The sequence below is a fragment of the Thermobia domestica genome, chromosome 11, assembly GCF_964235325.1.
Source record: "Thermobia domestica chromosome 11, izTheDome1.hap1.1, whole genome shotgun sequence".
In the NCBI taxonomy this organism is placed as follows: Eukaryota; Metazoa; Arthropoda; class Insecta; order Zygentoma; family Lepismatidae; genus Thermobia; species Thermobia domestica.
Genome location: NC_137464.1, coordinates 25894729 through 25919649, shown reverse-complemented (window position 1 = coordinate 25919649; position 24921 = coordinate 25894729).

Sequence of the window (24921 nt, the reverse complement as noted above, 5' to 3'; positions counted from 1 at the left end):
CGACGCCAAGCTTGGTTAAGATGAATTCTGTAGATTGAGTACGATATATACATATTATCATTTTTAGCGAATATAATTAAAGATAAAAATGGAGGAATTTCATTGTTATTACATGTTTCTCTTTTTTACCGTTAGTCATAAAAAAAAACGATGAAATGGCCACATTAAAAGTTACCGCCTTTTCAGTGCTGGCTTCTAATGATTTCAAAGTACTCTACAATAGAAATCCAAACCTTTCCCACAGAACGCTTCCATAGCATGACTACAGACAAATATTGCATACTTATTTTCTCAGTTAATTCACAACTTCGTGGTTTCATTTCGTCGTTGCCTAGAAGACACTAGATATCCTAGATTACTTTTATTTATCCACCTCATACTCGCCGTGTAAACAGTTTTAATGTAATTTTGTATTATTTGTTGTGGACTAGAATGGAGGTAAGTTGGATCGTGTGGTACCTGGCTCCACTGGTTTGAGTTATCTTCTGTAACTTAGCTCCTTTTTTCTCTCTCTCTCTCTTTCTACCTGCACGTAGATCGGTCTTTGAGAGGAATGAAATAAAAAAAGAACACTTTGTCCATTGAGGCATTTTGTAATTGGCCAGCGCGGACGTCTGCGGCTTTCGTGTAGCAAAGCTTAATCTAAAATAATGGACGCACTAGCGTCCAATTGCTTAGGTTCCGGAAACCGAATTCCAGCCAATTCAGATTTTTTTTTTTTCGTACACTTCTCATCCGAAACCAAACACCAGTTCTCTTTCTGTAGAAGAGAGATAGAGAGAGTGAGCAAGATGGAAGCCTCCATCGCCCGCCACGCGTCCCTATCCCCTCAAATCCTAGAAGAGAAGTACTTGGAAAATCCGCTAGAGGGAGGAGAGTCAGAGGGGGGGGAGAAAAATTGGACACCCACACTAAAGAAGGGAAAACCACGAAAGTTAAACCACTTCAGGAGTTAAAAGTGTAATTTTAAAACCCCATAAACCCTAACACGTACCTTTCGTAACGTTGGCTATTGAAGTACCTAACAGTAATACTAGTAGTCGTGCTAGTGTTAGGGTAAAAGCTGGGTGGTTAGTTCAATGTGGCAATAGTAATACGATGCCTATATCAGCTCGTGGTTCAAGTGGGAAATGGAGAAGCATTTTCATGTTGTTCTTTTTCTAGTCTCTCTCTCTCTCTCTCTCTCTCTGTTTCTCTCTTTTTACAGTTTCAAATGTTTCTACAGATCTGTATCACATAAAAGTTAATTTTCAGTTGTCGTCCTTTACTTTTCTACTCAACTATACCAAATGTAACCACTTAAATAAAACCTTTCATCTTGAAAATCCATTGAATTCCCTTCCCTCTCTCATTTTTTCTTTTCATTTACTAGTTGTCACCATCTAAGGTTACCAAAGGGTCTGTCAATGTATGTTGTTTTACATTTCAAAGCTCTTGGTAGTTTGAAACATTATTTGTTTATTTAAGTGATTTTTTTAAAACTTTTTTTTGTTTCAAAGCATTTTCTACTATATCCTCATTTAATTTCCTCAATCTCTCTCTCTCTCTCTCTCTTGAGGTAATTTATTATGTTTGTAAAAAAAATAATTTACTTCATTTTCCCTGTCAGTCTTCTTTTGAGTTCCTGTTAGTGGTAATTACTCTTTTAAAATAAATGTCAAATATGAGTATGTACATTTGTATATTATTTCTTTCTGTAATTAAACGTTGATACTGAGTGCTCACTAAATTTGCGACCACCTACCTAATACTCTGGTGGTCTACTTTTTGCTCGAAGGACAATCTGAACACGGCGGAGCATGGATTTTGCAAGTTGATATGTTTTCGTAGGAATCTGATACCACATATTCCTGATGGCATCCCACAATGAGCCTACGATGTCGGTGCAGGAGTCATGGCGTGAAAAGCTTGTTCCACAACATCCCGTACATATTCTATAGGATTAAGATCCAGTGAATTAAGGGGCCAATTCATATGCTGCAGCTCCGTGGAATATACCTCAAACCAACTAAGAACAGTCCCGGCTTGTAGCACCGTGCATTGTCAACCTGGAAAGCGCTGTCTTAGTGTGAGTAGGAGAGTTGCATTGCAGGGTGTACGTCATCCCCTAACACCTGCAGATACACAACGGATGTCACACTGTACTCCATGTACACCAGCGGTCCCGAAAGTTAAATTCTGTGCTTAACAGTGTCTGCGTCACTGTAGGAACTAAACAAGTTCCTATACAACATATTTAAATACTTCACTGAGTCGAACCATTAAAATTTACTGTTATTTCGTTCGTTGAAAATCAACTCAGCTCCAGCAAGAAATTACTCCTTTTTTTCATTCTCAATGCTTCAAACAGCTATGCATTTGCAAATTTGATTAGGGTTCAACATTCTTTCGCGCTACAGATAAAAAATAGTTCATATACACCCATGTCCTAATAATTATCTAAACTTCCCAAAACTTGCCTGTATTTTAGTTAAAATTCCTTTTGTCAGGTAATTTCAGTAAAAAGAAAAAGCATTCGTGTTCCAATTAATTTATGTTGTTCAAATCAGAAAAAAAATCAGTATTTTACTTCCGCAACCAAACTTACGGTACTTCTATTTTGAAATCTCCGCTCAGCATTTTAATCTCGATCCCAGAAATCCTTTTCCGTAGAATAAAATATTTGGGGTTCTCAAGTCTGTAATCATGGCAACGCGTAAACTAAACCATATGATTTGTGACAACAGATGAGATTATGGAATAAGTCTATTTTGTAATTAATCGCTGGTTCCAAAAATCTACCTGTATAGAAAATATGTATTGTATACAATAGTAATGATTATTTAGGCTTAATTACTTTTATAAATAAAATAAAATTTAAGTAGTAAAACTAATTTAAAAATCAAATGATTTTATATGGAACATTAACTCCTGCATTTTTATGTTCGCAATAATTATCATTACGTCATCATATTTCCAATCACGCAAACACCAATCTTCTAATATACGATCTAAAGTAAAACGCCTGAAATTATTAGAACACTATAAAATTTAAGGCGGATCACCACCCGGAAGTCAGTACTTATTTTAGTTCATTTCCTTAACCACTGCGCAAAGAAACATTACATATTATAAATATTATACTATAAGATAAAGTTATGTTTCAGCTATAACACAAGACACTCATTCATTTGGTTATGTCTTCTTGATATCGAAAAAGGTAACAAATAAAAGAAAATATTTCATTCGTTTTACAATAAGCACACAAGATGGCACTTGTTGTTAGATCTTACTAGAGGTGCTCAGTTTTATGAAATGTTCATTTGTATGTGTAAAGTAGTTTAAAGTAACGATCTCATTATGAAACAGATATATTGTTTGACCGTTTTTCGTATTATGTTTCATATTTTATTTAAATATTAATTTATATTTAAGGAAATACGTATATTTTGAGAAGAAACTTACGAAGAACGCCATAATGCGTTGTTGCCAAATTTGTACGTTTAATTCCTGGATTCTAGCGTTGCAGTTCGAGAAGCGGAACTTACAAGTAGACCTCACCACTTCGCCGTTGCGTTAGCAAAAGGAAACAACTACTGTCCTAGAGTAGGGTTGAATATAAGATATTGACAAAAATTTTAGCTGCTAATGAGCACTAGAAATATGGGGAAACGAAATAGAAACATGAATGTGGGAAAGCCATCTACAATATAATTTGATAGTTGCAAGACCGATATTTTCTCGAAATAGATGGAGGAACAATAGTTATGACTTCAACTATGTAAATCTAGTTAGGAGGGATGTTTTTATGGCATTCCATATCATGGCCGCCATCTTGAATCCGCCATATTGGATCGACGTCAACTTTTTCAAATAGAAAGAGAGTCATGTGAGGTATCAAACAACAATGATTTTTTCCACCCAATCTCATACACTAATTAGTTTGTCCATATCTAGAACGGTTTACAACTTACAGCTCTTCCAATGTTGAAAAATTCGTTGTTTGTAGCAGATAATAGATAACTATAGTGACAATGAATATAGCTCCAGAGATGGCATTCTTACTGGACAAAATTACGGAAATTCAAGAAATGCAAGTCCTCAGCATTCATAAAATGGTCAAAACAGAATTTTGCAGAGTACCATGAGCACCTAATAAAAAATGAAGCGTCACAAATATCACAAAAGTTAATGCCGGAAATATTGAAAGCGTGCTTCTTCGGCACTTCGAAGAATTCGATCGGCTCATCAATATATACTGATTTACAAAATGCATATTGAATCATTCCTGTGAAGCGAGGAGACTGAAATTGATTGTACACAAGGGAATGCAGAGTGACAATATTATCTCTGCCATGTAGTTCTGAATGGAAATGTTCGTCCTTTATTGCATAATCACATATAGTACGCCAATGTTTTGTATTGTCTAAAAAAAAATGAAAGGTTGAAATATGCCGGTGGTACCTTTTGGAATTTGTCACACTTCCACTGATTTCCCAGGTGGAGCTATTGTACTTCGCACATCTTCATTATTAAATAATTCTCAGGTATCCAGCATAAGTGAATTCCTGCTCCCTGTATTCGACCAATAGCAATTCACATATCATTCCGCTTCCACACTAGCTTCTTGATTGTTTAATCTCATGATGTGCCTCCTCTAGAATATCCAGAGTGTATTCCATTTCGAATTCCAATTCTTCATCCGCTAGGAATCTAATTATGTCATCTGCGATTACTCTTTCCTCTTCTGATATATTTGTTGCATTGCTTGAACCGAAATGGTCTGTAACTGCTGCAGGAGGTGCATAGCAATGTTTGCCTTATTTAACGCCATGGTGTGTCGTTTTTTTAGTCTAGAATTGTTGCCTGCACACACTCTCCCTAACACACACGCACACACGCTTGCACCTTACAGAATTACAGGCTTAATGCAATAAACGAAATAACTATTTTTCAAACACTTCCAAGTTCACGGGTAGAACTCACAGTGAGAATAATATATTTCCTGCACTTGTCTCCTTACAAAGAGTTTGTCGCTGTAGAATGGTACACGATGCACGTAAGCTTCTACCTTATACCGTAGCTGCTACGACCAGAAATGCCATTGGCAACCAATATTGCTATTCTCTTCATCGTGCTGCCCCAACTGCTTATAGTTTCAGTTTGAATCTACAAACGCACACACGAAGTGGCGAGGTCAGAACCACTTTATGAATGCTGAAGACTTTCATTTCTTGCATTGTCGTAATTTTGTTCTGTAAGAATGCTGTCTCTGGAGCTATGTTCATTGCCACTGTAGTTATTTGTTATCTGCTACAAACAACGAACTTTTCAACATTGAAAGAACTGTAAGTCATAAACTGTTCTAGATATGGACAAACTAATTAGTGTATGAGATTGGGTGGAAAAAATTATTGTTGTTTAATACCTCACATGGCCCACTTTCTATTTGAAAAAAAAAATTAACGTCGATCCAATATGGCGGACTTCAAGATGGCGGCCATGATCTGGAATGCCATAAAAGCATCCCTCCTAACTAGATTTACATAGTTGAAGTCATAACTATTGTTCCTCCATCTATTTCGAAAAAAATATTGGTCTTACAACTATCAAATTATATTATAGATGGCTTTTCCACATTCATATTTCTATTTCGTTTTCCCATATTTCTAGTGCTCATTAGCAGCTAAAATTTTTGTCAATATCTTATATTCAACCCTACTCTAGGACAGTAGTTGTTTCCTTTTGCTAACGCAACGGCGAAGTGGTGAGGTCTGCTTGTTAGCTGTGAATTGCAATAAGAGTCGAAAACTAATTTCTCCAATAAGTATCCACGCAGAATTCCATGATTACTTCCCTTATTATCTGGCACCAGTAAACACACGACATTATTGGCAACGCCGCACTATTCAAGCAGTGTTTAGCATAGCATAGCAGTGTTTAGGAGAACACCTAGTAGTCCACCTTAATGTAGAACGTAGAAGTTAAGTAATTGACTCCAGGTGAATGATATTAACCATGTTACGGCGTATGCTGATGATGTAAATATAATAGGGAATGACAGGAGAACAATAGAAAGAAATACAGCGATCTTATTAAATGCTTGCAGAGACTTGGGCTTAGAAGTAAATGCAGATAATACTATATTCATGGAAGTTCGTCGGGATCATAATACTCCAAATTATGACGTCAAAATATCAAATAATACTTAGGACAAAGTAGATACTTAAAAATATCTAGGATCAGAAATTAACAGACTTAAACCACATCCACAAAGAAATTAAATGGTCCCTAAACGCAGGAAATTCATGTTATTATCCAGTTTTTTTTTAAGTCGCGAATTCTGTCCAGGAATTTGAAGCATAAAATATATAAAACGATAATCATACCTATTGTACTGTATGGTTGTGAAACAGGTCGCTTACTCTTGAGGGAAGAACGCAAACTGAATGTACTTCAGAATAAAATCCTGAAACGAATATCAGATCCAAGAGGGACGAGAATGGGGAATGGTGGGGGCTTCATAACGAGGAACTGCATAGTTTGTTTATACCATTTATGGAACATTGTTAGCGTCATCAAGTCTAGGAGACTCAGGTGGGCAGGTCATGTCGCCAGAATGGAAGAAAGTAGGAACGCTTTCAAGATTTCACTGGAAATTCAATCAGAAAACAACCATTCGGGATACCTGGGCACAGATGGAAGGACACTATTAAGATGGATCTCGCAGAAATAGCAGGGGTGCCCACAACGGGGGGTTATGACGCAAAGTGCGTCATTGAAGTATTTGGGGGGGGTAAAAATCTGTATAAATATGTTTCAGGGAGTGTAAAAATTAATCGAAAAGAAGATTTTTTTCATGGAAGAACACTTACGGGTAGACAATTGGGGGGTGCGTCATGGACATAAGGGGGGGCACCACTGGAAATAGGAATACAAAGTAGAAACTGCATCCAATTGGCTAAGGATAGAAATCAGTGGAGAGCTTTTGTGAATACTGCATTGAACTCCATAGGCCATGGAATGAGTTTTAACTATTTCCTTATTTAATGGTACCAGTATAATAAATAGATCCAGTATAGAAAGATTATTATAATTCTGCCCTTACTGGTATGGGACTTGACCAAACTGAGAATTTTTCGTGCGTCGCACAGTCTTCAGTTAATCTCTTCATCTTGTTACATCAATATTTCGTTTTAATACAATTCTCAGCAATTGATCTGTTTTATACTGTAATAGGTGCCAAATAAATAATTAAATAGATTGTAGCCTCTTTTGCCTCTCCTTGTTTTTCTTTCCACTATATCTTATGGGTTGTCTCTTAGAATACAACTCCTTACCAGTCAATATCCCAACCAGTTTCTCTTATTTAATTACATTTTACAAGTGTAAGATTTAATCCGGCCGTAAAATAAGGAAATTGTAATTTAATATAATTGATGTTCTTATGCATGCACTTATTAGTAACTGCATCTACAAACTTCCCTTTTACAGCTCGTACCCTTCCTCCCGGTGGTAGAATTGATTAGTCTGAAAACAATAGTCATTTCAGAAGTGTATATATATTCTACAGCTGTCAGGTTTCATGGAACAGTTTGCAGTGCAGAAAAATATTATGAATGAATCTTACAAAGATAACGCTACTGCTCACACTACACAAAAACCAGAGTCAATCCAGTTCTTGGAGCCATACTCCTCAAAACAACTCATCTCGAAAGAATTATGGCCTCCGAGATCACCTGATCTCAATGTGTGATACCACTACCAGTAGGTAACATTGAAATCAAAGATATAACTTATGTTGTAACTTCTGCAACATATTGTATAGTGTTTGTTTTTATTCTTCCGCTAAAAGTAATTTTAAAAAAAAGAATCGAAAAACGAAAATAATAATAAGAAAGAAAAAACTGTTGAGACACACATTCAAAATAAGTATTTTGGCTCCAGTTGTCCCGCACTTAAGTCTCGGTGATGACACGACCACACTCTGTGTACACCCGAGCATTGTGAGGCACCACATGCCTAAATTAAGAGGAAATGAACTCCGGGCTAAAAAGTCAGAAATAATTTTACATTGAGGACAGATTCAGTGGAAAGTTGGCACGGTGGATCAGAGGTAGAGCACATGGGGTCTGTGGTTCAATCCCCGGTCAAGTAAATTTGTGGTGGACAACATCGTGTCCTTGGATTTTTTTCGGGCTACTCCTGTTTCCTCCCACTTTCTCATTCCATCAATTCTTCTATCATCATTCATTTGCTTTAATTATCGTCTCCCTTAACCTAAAGGGCATAATCGTGAAACGTTAAACTGAAAGATTTCATTTCATTTCAAAGATTCACTGAACACATAACATCCGGTTAAGCTTAAGCCATCTGGCTGTTCGCAGATATTGGAACAGAACTTTTATTGTAAAGAAACTAAGTCCTGGTTTATTTTGATATTCCCTCATAAATAACCTTCAACTCAAAGTGTAGTTTGCTGTATTTCAATTTCAGTTCTACATCACATGAAGGATTCTAATACTGTCATTCTCATAATATATATATATATATATATATATATATATATATATATATATATATATATATATATATATATATATATATATAACCACATCACACGCAGTGCAGTCACTGAAACATATGGGCGATCTCTGAACTTAATGACACAATAATTTGGTACGAGAGAGAGATAGAGAGAGTAATGCTAGTATGCGTGTACGCGTTTGATGTGTTATGAGACATCCAGCTGAGAGATACTTTGATATATGCAATCTCCTCCCTCCCTCCCCCCTACACTCCGCCATCCCATTCTCTGTGAATCAATAACTCTGACACAGTTATGCTTTTCAAATTGCTTTTTAATGTCTTCCAAGTGGGAAAGGGTATCATATGAACTCAAATGTCTTTTTAGTATTGTTTATTCATTTTTTTTTTCCTGTCTGAACGTATGACTTTGACAGTAAGGTCGTTCTACGTATAATCAAACATGAGGACACAAATCATTTATCAAATTGTCTGTTTTTAGTCATGTGTTTATCATAATTATGTTCATAAGAAGAAATCTCAATCTAACGTTCTAGAAATGCTCTTAAAATTCAAGAGTTATTTGGTAAATCCATCGGTCTCCGTTATTCAGAGGTACTTGTGTTAACACGTGAATACCGAAAATGATTTTAAATATTTCACTGTGTTTCATCTAACTTGCTACTTCAAACCTTTACGTAATCAAAAAATAAGCAAAAAAAAAAAAAAAAATGGCGGAAATATCTAACAGTCCTGATAGGAAAAAGGGCTACTTCAATACTATGGTGGGTCTGTTCGCGAGTCACCAGTACAAGATCCTGTTTCGAGGACATCCAATTTGAAAGCCGAATATTTTTTTTACTAGAATCTTAGCCCAGAACTACCCAATCCTCTCACAACGTACATTTCGGAGAACAGTACTAACAGACAGAGCATATCATGCCGTAATTAATTCACATACCGGTACATATCCAAAGTCTGTTTTTCGATAGATCTTTCCTTTATCGCAATAAAGTATAACGCCTTCTCCAGTAGATCCGTGGGGACACCACTGATAAAGAGGTGATGACATTAAACACAGTCGAGTGAATCGGGACAGTTTATGCCAGATCTGAAGATCGTTTGTCAAGAGCCGATTTCGTTTTCCATATACAGCCTTAGTCCTCTGGAAAGTAGATTTCCCACGACGATACTAATGAAGATGTTATGGTATTGAAAATAGCAGTTCCGTTATTTAAGTTTTTTCCCGTTATTTAAAAATCATTCGCACGATTGTTTGTTGTTGGCAGAAGAACTATTCGCACAGTTATTCGAAGAGATATTTGCATAAAAGTTCCTTATTTGAAGAATTAATCGTACAATTTTTCGTCATTTGCACTATGAATATTTCCGTAAATTATTCTTCAAACAACGAACACGTGTGCAAATATTTTTTCGAATAACAATTTAAAAAAAAAATAAAATGTGCGAAAATAATTATTTGAACAACGAACATTCGTGCGAACAATTTTTCAAACCACGAAGACCTCTGCGAATAATCAATTGCTATAAACTCCATTTTCCTCTTGTTATTTTATTTATATTGTTAGTACTTGTGATCTCGAGTTCGACTTCTGATCAGAGATACTTCGAATATTTTCACCAAACTTCCTTCACTCTGAATAAAACAACTTCTTGTTATATTCTAGTTTATTTATGAACACTAATGCAAAAATGAAATATGAACTAGTACATTGCGAGGCCAGACTACAAATAAACGTGATATTCAGAAGTCAATATATTCTACTAATCAACCATAACATATCGATGTAATCACTGGTTATTAGTTGGATAATACTCTAACTTATCGATCTTTCTTTACGCGGTCCGGGCAATCACAATTCTAATTAACAAGTTGACTGCCGCGGTCAAAGTGTGTGTGCGAAATAGTGGGGCCAAATATGGTTGAAGATGGTTCTTAGGTAACTCATCTATTTTTATGAGGTATGAACAACTACTACATTGCGAGGCCAGACTACAAATAAAGGTGATATTCAGAAGTCAATAGCTCTTAAGTAACTCATTCATTTTTAAGAGGTATGAACAACTACTACATTGCGAGGCCAGACTACAAATAAAGGTGATATTCAGAAGTCAATAGCTCTTAAGTAACTCATTCATTTTTAAGAGGTATGAACAACTACTACATTGCGAGGCCAGACTACAAATAAAGGTGATATTCAGAAGTCAATAGCTCTTAAGTAACTCATTCATTTTTAAGAGGTATGAACAACTACTACATTGCGAGGCCAGACTACAAATAAAGGTGATATTCAGAAGTCAATAGCTCTTAAGTAACTCATTCATTTTTAAGAGGTATGAACAACTACTACATTGCGAGGCCAGACTACAAATAAAGGTGATATTCAGAAGTCAATAGCTCTTAAGTAACTCATTCATTTTTAAGAGGTATGAATAACTACTACATTGCGAGGCCAGACTACAAATAAAGGTGATATTCAGAAGTCAATAGCTCTTAAGTAACTCATTCATTTTTAAGAGGTATGAACAACTACTACATTGCGAGGCCAGACTACAAATAAAGGTGATATTCAGAAGTCAATAGCTCTTAAGTAACTCATTCATTTTTAAGAGGTATGAATAACTACTACATTGCGAGGCCAGACTACAAATAAAGGTGATATTCAGAAGTCAAAACGACTGTTTGCACACGTTAACAAAAATTAACTGATTAGCTCTATGGCCTATGGAACACGGAGGTTCAATGCTGCATTCACAAAAGCACTTCATTGACTTATATCCTTAGCCAACTGGATCCACTTTCTACTTTGTATTCTTATTTATGTAACATCCATCTTGTCCTTCTATCTACGCCTAGGTATTTTCCCGATTGGAATCCAGTTAAAATTTTAAAAGCGTTCCTACTTTCTTCCACTTTGGCTACATGCCCTGTCTACCTAAGGCTCCTAGACTTAGTGACCGCAACCGTATAAATTATGCAGTTCCTCGTTATGAAGTTTCCACCATTCTCCATTCTAGTTCGTTTTGGGTTCGAATGTTCACCTTAGGATTTCATTTTCAAATACTTTCAGTCTGCGTTCTTCCCTTAAGGAAAGTGACTATGTTTTATAACCATACAGCACAATAGGCGTTATAATCATTTAATGTTTTAAGCTTCAAATTCTTCGACTGGATTCACGAAGACAAAACATTTTGGAATGAATAGTAACACGAATTCCGTGCGTTCAGTGGATATTTAATATCTTTGTGAATATGGTTTCGATCTGTTAACATAGTAAAGCGTAAAAAGTAATACATATTACTTCTTTAGATATTTATGGAATTTGTCGAAGATAATCTGCAATCTTACAGTTACAGTATTGTCATGTTGATGTTGCATTACGGTTGCTAAGTCATTGTCCTCAAATGAAAGCTTTCCCTAGGCACTGAGGAGTAATATAGTTACAAGTAATATTATTATATTAATGGCTTCTCTTCCGCACACTAGCTGTGCTGTTACTAACAACATATGATGTGCATATATAGAAAGATCACCGCCACTAGTGTTGCCAGGTTGCTAGCTCAAAAAGTCGCTACTGTGCTGTCAAAATTCAGCCACGTTCTGCTACTCTTACTGAAATTCTGCTATTTTCCCCTACATTATATAAAATTATACTTTAATAGTCCAAAAAACACTGTTAAGAGTCTTCATCCCGGCGAAATTAAAATACCGCTAATTTTACAGTAATTATGTGATATCTTCAAATAGATAAAAGATAATTGAAATATGGAACAAGAGCGCCCTAGACAATATTATTTTGCGTGAGGTACCGTTATCACAAGTCACCTAGTGGCTTTCCGTTTTCAGCTGTTTAGAAACGCGAAAACAAATACCGATTTTCAAAATGGCTCGAAATCGAAAGCAGATAAGTGAGTCGTGATAACGGTTTCTCATGTAAAATAATATTGTCTAGGGCGCTCTTGTTCCACATTTCGATTATCTTTTATCTATTTGAAGATATCACATAATTTCTGCAAAATTAGCGGTATTTTAATTTCGCCGGGATGAAGACTCTTAACAAAACTGCGAAATATTTCACACATTAATAATAGGCCTAAATTCACTAAATTTTACGGACGGAAAAAAGAATTTCAGGCTTATTTGAATTAACATTATTAAAGTAAAAGTCACGGTCAATGCTTATCATTATTTTATTATAATATTCTTTATTAATATATTGCCATTAAGTAATATCAGTTGTAATTGTAAACACCTTTTTTTTTAAAAAAAAAATAGAAGAAATTAAATGAAGGGAATACGTACAAGTATGTTTTACTTGTTACTGAATACGATAACTTAGTAACCAGTACAATACTACGTACGTACCTGTTTGCATATGCTTTCCATTACTACAAAATTATAACATTTTAATTAAATAACCTACGAAATAAAATTAACAAACTAAAAAAAAAAAAAAAAAAAACTTTAGCTTTCCTCGTCGATTGTATGGCTTCTTGTAGATGCCGTCTGCCAGTTACAATAACAAAAGATGCACCTTTACGACTCAAATGCAATTCCTATTTTGAATTATTACGTTAGGATTTAGATTTCTGAACTTTCGGCATCTAAGGCCATTTAGCCCTTCACGTTTGAGGGATGACGTCCCTCGGCGAGCACACTATCCTGAGAAAGGGAAGGAAGAAAGGATTGGGGAAGGAAGGAAGCGGCCTGGAACTTATAAGTTAGGTACCACCCCGGCATTTGCCTGATGTGAATGAGGAAAACCAAGTAAAACCTCATTCAGGGTGGCTGGCCTGAAAAAGCGTTTTACATTTTTTCGAACACCGCCCGCACCGGGAATCGAACACCGGGACCGCTCCCTATTTTGAATGAAGTCAACAGCATCAGCAGAAGACATGAAAACACTTGTGCAATTCTCCTCTCCTGCTACATACAGCATTCTCGAAGACAGGACAATTCCGTTCATTGAAATTTGTGTAGCTACTTTCCCTCTACAAAACTATATTAGAGAAATAAATGTTTTCTTACGTAATTTGTTCACTTCTTTGAAGCTGTGGGGAGAAGTTAAAAGTTTTAAGATAAGTTTTCTAAAGTCGCTACATTTTTTCATATTTTTCGTCCATCGCCCCTTTGTCGCCAGGGAAACGAAAGGTAGCTACGCGTAGCGGAATTCCGCTACAATTGGCAACACTGACTGCCACACTGGTCCTATTTTCACGTTTCTTCGCTTATTCGCCTAGTTCTGTAATACCTCAATAGCACCATCTCTATACCAAATAGTAACACAAAAGCTGTGTTAACCACAACACCGGATCCCAGTAGCTGCACTGGGACCACTGCTATGGGTTAAAATTAAGTTGAATTAACACCAACATTTTTTATTATGTACGAAACATTTTCTAAGCTATTTTTCCATCTTCTACAAGAACCACTGGATAAACGAATATTTGAGAATCATTAATCAGGTTGTGAGAAATATTCGAATAATTATTTTCACCAGTGGCGGCTCGTGATCAAGCCAAATGGATGCGCACTCATCAACTTAGACTCATGTGTCAGTCTTTTTTCTTCCCTTTTCATACAGTCTTCTCACCCTCACTATTTGAATTTATAAAAATCCAAAATCATCCTAACCTACTGCACTGTAATACATAACAAAATATTACGATTTGGAAAATATAAAAAATGACTAACTATGTCCACTATTACTACAACATAGTCAGTTCCTTATTTTTTCCTTAAGGTACGCGTAAGCGTAATCATTTTGAATATCTCTCAATGTTCCGCTAAACACAAAAGCCTTCTTAAGATGTTATTTTTTCCTAATCTAGTTAGAACGTAATTGTATAAGATCTCTAAAAATGTCAAGATTTGTAAAGGACTTCGTTTTGTTGGAACTCAAAGGCTTCGCAAAACTCGACACAGTCATTTGTTTGACAAAATAGGTGTCCCATCTTCGCACCTTGTTCACTATGCTTAACAATATTACATCTAAACGTACTGTTAAGTTGTACAATTAGTTTATTTTCTAAAACACTTAACTCTAATACCGCATTCAAGTGAATTCTCCGTTTCTTTTTCTTTCTTTCTTTTTTTTTTAAGATTCTGCACTTTTTTCACCAATGACCATATCGGTCTAAGTTCTAACTTTTTCAGGAGAGAGAATGCTTCATATGTGGATAGAATATGAGTCTTTCGCGCAGGAGACCTGATTACATTTCTTGAGGAAGCTCATGTGGTTCGGATCCTACGTTGAGTTGTAGGTCCACTGTTCATATAGCCTCGTTGCTTAACGGAAAGCTAAAACTTGAATCAAATCTCAGAAGAGAACGAACTCGTAAAAAAATAAGTAGGCATTTATAACCTCATTTCCCCAATCTGAGTCATACTTATCACGTACAGGAATATTAAACTACATCTACACATACTGGCTTCAATCAAGTCTATGGCCGCTTTAGTCTGCAATTATTTTTAAACTTTTTTTTTCCAAGTGTAAAGGAGAACAAGGTTATATGCTCTTGAACACAGCTCATATCGAATCTTCCACAAGCTTCAAAGTGAATTGGTCCAATGCGTAAACCGCGAATGTGCAAATTTTGCTATTTTCACCTAAATGCAGTTTCAAGTTATTTGGGGCACACAGATTCCAATATCAAAGCCCCATTTGTGAAATATGAGTATATTAGAAGTTATCGTCAATTCCTAAAACATGTACCTAAGTCTATATACTGTTGTTTTCGGAGTAAGTTGAATATTAAAACGGTTATAACTCAAAGTCAAACTTGGCACATTCACGGTTTTGGCATTGGATCGACGATATGTAATCTACATCTCTTAAACTTACACAACTTACACACTCACACAAGAAACAACACTTTTATTTCATTATGTTTCAGGGCCTCATTCCGCATCAGTCTTGGTAAGATGTATGTATTGCAACGCAAAAAAAGCAGTAAGCAATTATAACTGCTATGTTAATTATCGCAAACTACAGGTAAAAGTCAACTTTCATGTTGCGTTGACGCAAACGGATACAGAATGAGACCTCCAATCTTCTATTATAATTGAAGGGCTTGGTGGAAGAAGGGCTTATCCCACAATTTTGTGATTTGGAGAGAAATACAGTTTTAATGCAGAAATAATCTAAGTAACGTAGGTATTTTAGTTTGTAGAGTAGATACAAAACACCATTGCATATCCCACAATGCATTTAGTCCAATGAGTAACACTAAGTGGCATTAGCTTACACTTCAGCCACAAAACTCATGTTTCACGGAGGAGTGGGATAGGCCCTTCTTCCACCAAGCCTTTCAATTAGTATATTTAAGATTACCCTATTTATCCCGAGGTATCCCACTAATGTATAAAAAACAGAGAGTGAGAGACACGAAAAGGTGTTCTACTTCTGAGAATTATAGACTAATTTATAAAAATTGTATCATAATATTTCTCTCTGACATATGATGGACATACTTTTAAGAACAGTCTCACAAGACTCCTTAACGTGAATTGCAAATAGACCGTGAAATTATTCTCATAAATTACATTGAATATAATCATTAAGGTATCATATGTAAGTACACAATTTTTCACGATAATACAAAATTTCCCGTTTCACGAGGAATGTCCGCCTGCATTTGGCAACACTGATTGCAGAAAATCGGCAGGAAGTGAACTAACTTGATCCTTGATCCATGTAATACTACTATGCATATGCGAGTACGTTCATAGTCGTACCACTTAGTATATGCGAATATCTTCCATTGAAACGTACTGACTTCCCTCTAGAGATCGATTTCAGCCATCACGGCACCCACATATAACTCCTAACATATGATCAATTTCGTTTTACTTTAAAAAATTCTTCTTGTGGGGTATACATAAGGCAATTTTACGTTCGTAGTCTACATGAATTTGTGTCCGAGGCACCTGGATAAGCTTGCATATGTGCATTATTTTTATTCAAATTAGTTTCATTTTTTGTATATAGTTTAGTGGTTTTAGTAAATTCTTTGTGATTCTTTTAGTGATTTTTGGTGTGAGTTTTAGTGAGTTGTGTTTGCATTGACTGGCAACAGTGCCTTCAGTGTTCTATCCAAGTTGTGTCTCTGCATTCGACAATGTGCTGTGAAGTGCAGCTAGGCAAGCATATTCATTCATAGTTTTAGAAAAGGATTTAGAGAAACACTCATGTTCATTAATATACAAGATTTACATGTTCTTAACGGTGTTTTAGAGTGCTACTCAGTTTATGTGTGACCGAAGACAAAGTATGATGGTTTAGCAAACAACCATGTGGTTTAGCAGCAAGCAAGCAACAATTACTGCAGAAACAAGTTAAGATAAGTAATTCATTGTACTAATATTTAAGTATTATATCATTATATTAACATATGAACAAAGCATGTGATATTTATCATATTAACGCATGTACTTTTGAATAAGAATCGAAGCAAGTAACATCTAAAATATTCGTCAAGTCTTACTTCTCGTTCCTCCATGATATCTGGGTGAATAAGTAAAATGGGTTTAATCATTAGCTGTGGATGTGATATGCGTGATTTGTAAATACAGTACATAAACATATCACCCCTTTATACATAAGCATCATCAGCACCTGTTTAATAACTGTTAGTAGTTTTGGAGAGAGAGAGAGAATGAGACACTAGACTCCACTTTCTTAGGTGTCTTGAGTTCTCGCTGCTCGTTCTCAAACTTCAAAAATGTGACTGCCACAGTTTAGAAGACTGAAAAGTAGCTGTGCGCGTCGAAATCCACAGTGTGATTTTTCTTCAGAAATTTTATGGAATTTATTTCAGTTCTTATCTACATTCTTAAAGTAACATAAATTAATTTAATTAATGTGGGTGTGCATATGCTCGCGAGCGATTAGCAGCGAACCGCTTCTGATTTGCACAATTCTTTGTTATTCAAACAATTATTATTGACAAGATTGTTTGCTGTTCGAAGAATTATTCACCCATTCTCCGTTATTTGATAGATTATTCTCACACTTGTTCATTATTGGAAGAATTAGTCGTAAAATTGTTCTAATTAAAAAAAATTACACTTTTTTTGTTTTGTTTTGTTTTATTCCCAGAAGAATTACTCCTTCCATTCTTTATTATTCGAAGAATTGTTCATTCTTCAAATAATTATTCACACAAGTGAACAAAAATTCAAAAAAAAAAATCTTTATTATTCCAAGTATTATTCACACTATTATTAGTTATTAAAAGAATTATTCGAACAATTGTTTGTTATTTGAAGAATTATTATACATGTTGTACGTTATTAGAAGAATTATTCCAACAAATGTTTGTTATTCGAAGAATTATTCATACTAATTGTACGTTATTAGAAGAATAATTCCAACAAATGTTCATTGTTTGAAAAATTATTCACACTGTTGTTAGTTATTAGAAGAATTATTCGAACAAATGTTGTTATTCGGAGAATTATTCACACTATTATTAGTTATTAAAGAATTATTCGAAAGATTGTTTGTTATTCGAAGAATTATTAATACTAATTACACGTTATTAGAAGAATTATTAATACTAATTGTACATTATTAGAAGAATTATTAGAACAAATGTTCATTATTTGAAGAATTTTTCACACTATTCTTAGTTAGAAGAATAATTCGAACAAATGTTTGTTATTCTAAGAAATATTCATTTTAATTATACGTTAGTAGAAGAATTATTCGAACGACTGTTTGTTATTCGAGGAATTATTCATACTAATTATACGCTATTAGAAGGATTATTCGAACAAATGTTTGTTATTCGAGGAATTATTCACATTATTATTAGTTATTGGAAAAATTATTCGAACAAATGTTTGTTATTCGAAGAATTATTCATACTATTCTTAATTATTAGAAGGATTATTCGAACAAACGTTTTGTTATTCGAAGAAAGATTCACGTTATTATTAGTTATTAGAAGAATTATTTGAACAAATGTTTGTTATTCGAAGAATTATTCACATTATTATTAGTTATTAGAAGAATTATTCGAACAAATGTTTGTTATTCGAAGAATTATTCACATAATTGTTCATTGTTCGAACAATTATCTTCACAGTGTTTTGCTATTCGAGTAATATTTGCATATTTTGTCGTTATTCGAATTCGGCTAAATTGCCGGAGTATTCGAATTCATTATAGAGATATTCGGGTAACCTCTTCTTCGTATATATGTTAATCGATTTACAACAATGTTAATAAATCCTTTCTAACCACTGAATTGGGCTGTTGGTATATTGACTACATGTTGGATATGTATGATGAAAAATTTTTAGTGCAAGCTTTTATTTTTTTCGTTCTTCTGAAGGTAAATGAAATTTATTTCATTTAAGACGCTTCTTCACACAATACATGCGGGGAATTCTATAAACACAGCTAGTACGCTACTCCAACGGCAGCTAGGTAAGATACCTTTAGTTGAAAAATGTTCAGCGTCGACATATCAAAGGAGAAAAGATATATCTAAAAGAAATCCAGCGATCATTTTCCATTGCAGTCTCCAGAGAATCTTCCGAAAGGAGGAAAGTGAAATCCCAAAACTCTCTCTGAAGCCTTTTCTTCTTTCTTTCCTTCCTTCGTTCATTGGCACCACCATGTTCCTTCTTCTATTCGTCGTCTCCCTTGTGATTTTCTACCCCTATCTCAGGGCTCAAGACCGGACGTCTACGTTGTTGCCACATCTTCGCAAGCCAATTATTGCTAAAGGAGCAGCTTTACAAGAGAAGTCGAACTGAGAAAGAGATAGAAAAAAATACATTCGTCATCAGAACCAGCACGTTTCTTATTTTTTCACCATTTCCCATTCTTCAGAAAAAATCAGGTTCCAGAAGTTTCTAAAGTCTTATTTACAGGGAGCGAGATTGTTGCAAGAATAGTGCCGTGTGCCGTGAATAAACTCTATGCTAAAGCTCCCGCGACTTATCTTAACCCGACAAATCGCTGAATTGATCGACTTGTATGGTGACAGACAGTTGATCAATTTAGATCAAAGCTTCTTTGTGAGAAGCTTTAATACTGACTTGCATTGCATGTAAGAGAGGTTTAGTGTTTTGTCAGAATTAAAACTAACATGACACCACTGTACATGACAACACTAATATGCCACTCAACGATACTTTTAAAATGTTTCTTTATTAAAAGTAAGAGGTAAGTAACATACATATACGTAGGTATAATACGTAAATCATTGTATCTATGTAGTCGGCAACACTGTCTGAGAAATATAAAGGCAAATATTGATAAGAAGAAAACAACATCACCCTCGAATCAACTGCTTATACTATTCTTTCACTTCAAAATTCCAAGTAACTATTCATGTAAAAAGTTTGAGTCTTGGAATGTTCCTCCATTAAAATCGAATTTAAATACGAGTACAAATTTCACATCTCAGTGCCATCACATCACAGTATATTATGTGTACAACGTCGATATATCAAACGAAAAGTGCAAATGATTTATTTCTGGTCAAATGCAAATTGTTCGCATATTGTTATCGCTTTCTCAAGAACTTAAGACATTAATTTACAAGTGAGCTCCTTTGTGGCTAAGCGGTTAGCGTACGCGCCTTTGGTGTGGGAGACCCGGGTTCGATTCCCGGCGGGAGCTCATGTGGTTCGGATTCCACGTTAATCAGTAGGTCCATGTCTCATATAGCCTCGCTGCTGAACAGCACGTTAAACTCAAAATCAACTCAACTCAACTAATTTACAAGTGTCCCCCCTTCGTGGCTAAGCTTTTAGCGTACGTATCTTCGACATGAGAGACCCGGGTTAGATTTCCATATGGTTCGGATTCTACGTTAAGCTGTATATCCACGTCCCATATAGTCTCGCTGCTGAAAGGGACGTTAAACTGATAACAAATTTACAAGCATCAAATTTCCGTACTGAAGCTCTAAAATAGACAGGTTGATGTAATTCGCATTCGCAAATCATCTGATCCAGTGAAGGCACTTAAGTCCGCAGTTCACATTCGCATTCTGTTCCAGTAAATGCATAACTTTTCAAGAAAGAATCTCTCCAACTATAGTAATATAGATCAAAGACGTGTTTTTTTGCTTTCAAGATTCTTGAAGCATGTAAGTAAGATTTTAGGAAACAGAAGGAAGGGTATTCCCCACTGAGTACACTAGTCTTCCATTCTTCTTTCCTTTTTCTTTCATTTCTCTCCAAGTCCCTTTTCATTCCCATTTTCATCCCTTCGTTCCTTCCTTCCGTTCATACGTTGAAAATAATAATAGCAATGGCATAATGGGGTATGTTAAGTAGTAAGATGAAATTTGGAAGAAGAAATATCGACATTTTTTTTACTGTATTGTAAAATACTTTTTTCTCTTTTTTTCGTTCTTTCTTAAGTTTCTGTGAGGGTGAGGTATATAATCATATGCGAAATTATGAATTGGATTTATTTATTCGAGATTAATGATACTTTTCAGCGTCGAGACACACAGTATGTCGGAAAAGTAACTGGACTTTTTTTTTACAGATCCACACAGATTTTTTTTACAGATTTTACACCTGCTCCATCTATTGAAGCAACATATCATCGGAAAGCTGGATATCTGCTGAACAAAACGAGACCACAATCGTGAGAACCGATTAACGGAGAGTCAAGTCATAACAAGAAAAGTAAGTGTATCTGGTGTCAGCTCGTCACAAAAACACGATGGAGCAAAGAGCTAATATTGAATTTTGTTTCAAGCTACGCAAAATACTTACACAAACATTAGAAATGATGAAACAAGTGTATGATATTGAATGCTTATCTCGTTGTGTTCGAATAGTATACGCGATTCCGGGACAGTCGTGAGTCCTTGGAAGAAGACCCAAAGAAAGACAGGCCGAAAAACAAAAATCGCGATAAGTTGGTGGTACAAGAGCTTGAAATGATCGCCCATGATGCGAATTCGACTGTAAGATGGATAGCAGAGAAATAAAATACGACGAAAGACATGATTCACGAAATTTTGACGAAGGATTTAAAGAAACGGAGAATCTGTGCTCGATTTGTTCCGCACCATGTCAAAGAACCATCGCAGTTCTTGACTTTACAGCTAAAAAAAAAAAAAAAAATCTATGTGCTTCCACACCCTCCGTATTCCCGTGATGTATCGCCGTATGATATTTTCTATTCTCAAAATTAAAATTGGTCATGAAAGGAATATTTTATAACAACGATACACACGTCCAGTCATTGAAACGATTCCGAAATCAGACATTAGAAACACTATGCTAGCATTGGTTAAATGTGCCTAGCGTGGATGTATTGTTGGATGTGGATGTATTTTGAATCAAAAGAACTACAGTTTGTAAGATATCTATTTCGTTTTGTTTAATTTAAAAAGTTCCGTTATTTTTCCGATCTACTGTGTATGTTATCAAATTACGATGAAAGTAAAGAAAATGAAAAACTGTATTTCTTTCATCTTTACCTCTAAATTTGCTCTTTTTTCTCCGAAATTTTCTGGACTCCAGAATTATCATATTTCTGGTAAGTTAAACCGAAATCTTTGTATTGATCTCGGATAGTATTAGCGATTGGTTTGGAGTTAACACCGCGAAAAATCTGTTATCCGAATAGCGGTATACAGAGATTGTTTCGGATCTATGGTGGCGATTTCAAACTGCACCTACCTTAAGAGAAACCATGTCGCCACCACCGAGAGTGTTCTATTTGGTGGCCCTGCATCTTGACAATTGCCTGACAGCTAAGTTTGCACTGTAGAAAACTGGCATGCAGTGTAGTAATGTCTTTCTTTGGGTCTTCTGTAGTATCCTGTGAAACAAGGCTCGTTTCAGGAGGCCGAAGGCGAAAAAGTCCTTCAATGACGCATCAGAGGACTTCACTGGAATGTCTGTACATGGGATGGCACGGATTCCAGTTTATGTTGCCATTTCTTGGAGGAAGAGGCGGGTTGAGTGACATGTGTCACTTGACGCCATGTCTTGATGCACCCACACACGATTATTGTCCCTGCTATAGAGACGGGAAATGCCATGGTGATAAACAGGGTCAGGATGTTAACCTGATAATATTCCGAATTCACCTTCGTATTTTTGGCTACACAATGTATGGTCAGCTTGCCCTGGTACGAGTATCCAGCAATTATCATGAAGCCTGTTCCAAAACTTTCCTTGCATTCAGTGAACAATCTCTGAAAGTCCCTCGCACCCTGTCGATCGATATTAAAAAAATCGTGCACGTGGCTTGTGACAGTCATGCAGACAAAAATATGCCTCGTCCAGTGTTACAACAAACTTCCATTTTTCACCGGCCAGGTAGCGCTTATACAGCTTTCAACAATTGGTGTGACTTTCCTGCATATGTTTTGGCAAGAGCTTATGAATACGCCTCTTCCATCGCTTTACCAACCTCAAATCGCGGTAAATGATCGTGTACACTGTGTTCAGTGATGTCTGTAGTCGGTATGTGATACTCTTCTGTGTGAGTGGCTTCTCTCTGATGACCAAAGCCCCGACTTCCCAAATTTTAGCTCGTGTGCGGCTAGTAGCAGGCTTGGGGTTGGCCTGTTTCTGCCACACAGGAATTATCCCACGCCTCGCCTTACCTACCCCTTTCAACGCCTGTGATATGATATTTTTGGACACAGTGAATCCACGCTCCTTGCATAGTTTGATAATGGCACTATAACTGTAGTTCATGTCGGAAAGGGCAGTTATGTAGCCTTCCCAACAAGCACTTATTTTGAATGGCATTTGTCCCGATATGCACTTACCATATCTGTCACGCAGAGTCAATGGACCAAAGTACCTTGCAGTACACGACTTGCAGCTTTCTTTTCTTCTCACTTGGTGGTAATTTCGTGTGCACGCTGTACAAGGTGTGTAACCACCATAGATCGGAAACAACTTCTGTACTGTACAAATATATGGACTTCATATCTTTACTACGGAAATCTGTACGGAGCATTCGTTACTCATATGCTATATACATGCTGCCCTTTTACCAGTTAGATGTTACATCATGCCGTTGCAGGATGTCTGACATCTAACACTCTTCCGTATATTACATACGTATTTATATGTTGCATACGTGATCTACATGTTATATACATTCATCTGTATGTGAGATCATGACCGCCTATATGCAGTTCTTTCTCTTGTACGGAAAGTATGTTTATTCGGAACACTTATGCGGATAGTAAGTATAAAATATATGTTTTCAGTTACACGATTGTTGCAGGACCTATAGCCGTACGTTAAGTCTAAAAACTACAGGATTCACGCATTTAACCTACGTTTTTACGTACGCCACATACGCTTTTTTCTTAGAGTATCATTCAGCATCAAAGCTGTATGAGACGTTACAATAAACAGTTTTTTCAGTCGATAGTTCTAGAATTACTGACTTCAAAAATAGTTATTTCATACAGCAACCTGCCGAGTCTACACTTTGCAAATTACTTAAGTGTTATTTTCGTAAGGAACTGTCCATCCTTTATAAATCTCCGGAATGGATTGAGATATCGAAGTGATATCACGTATAAACGGCATTATGACCTTTGCGTTTATTGGAAACCATTTATGTCATTGGATGTGATATTTATCTAAGCATTAGTTTTCATGCTTTTCATAATGAAACAGATCTTAGCTTGCGATTCGGAGAAGCGTATAAAGTCAACTTACATCCGTCTTGACGAACGATTACAATTATTACGATAGGTAGTTCTGGGGAAGCTACGAAATAGCGGAAATCTTAAAAATGTTTAAGAAACTTCAGCTATCTCCAAACACTGGAATAATGAGCTATGAATTGTACCAAATGGATTGACGATGTATACATCAGTATAAAGGTTCCACCTTAACAACGTGCTGTTTGCCCGTAAAATAACAAAATAACAAGGTTCTTCGTAATACCGCCTAGGAGGATGGTACTAATGTTCTGTTTCACAAATCACAACGTTTTTCTATGTTCTGCGGAGGGCAAAATTTTCTTCGAGTTTTGAAATTCCTCACTGAATTCTCTGATGGAATGCTTATTTAATTCTTTATTTGTTTAAATTTGTGAATGTTCTATCTTCTGTTCCTAATTATTTTAATTTTTGATTATTGTTTTTCTGTTCTGTATTTTCATATACATTTTTTTTGTTTTCATCTATTTCAATTTGCAATAATTTCTGTTATTATTTTTCACTTATTTATTTCAATTTCTCGTTGTTTGTGTTACTATTTTTCTCTTCTTCACTGTAACTTTTGTTTGGTCATTTATTTTCTGTGTCTTGTTCTTAATTATTTTACTTTCTCGTTATTTTCTTGATTATTTATTTTGTGAAAGTGAAAGATTTCCTAAGCTCTCCTTCCGTAGTATTAATTGCAATTGTTCATATTTATTTTAACTTCTG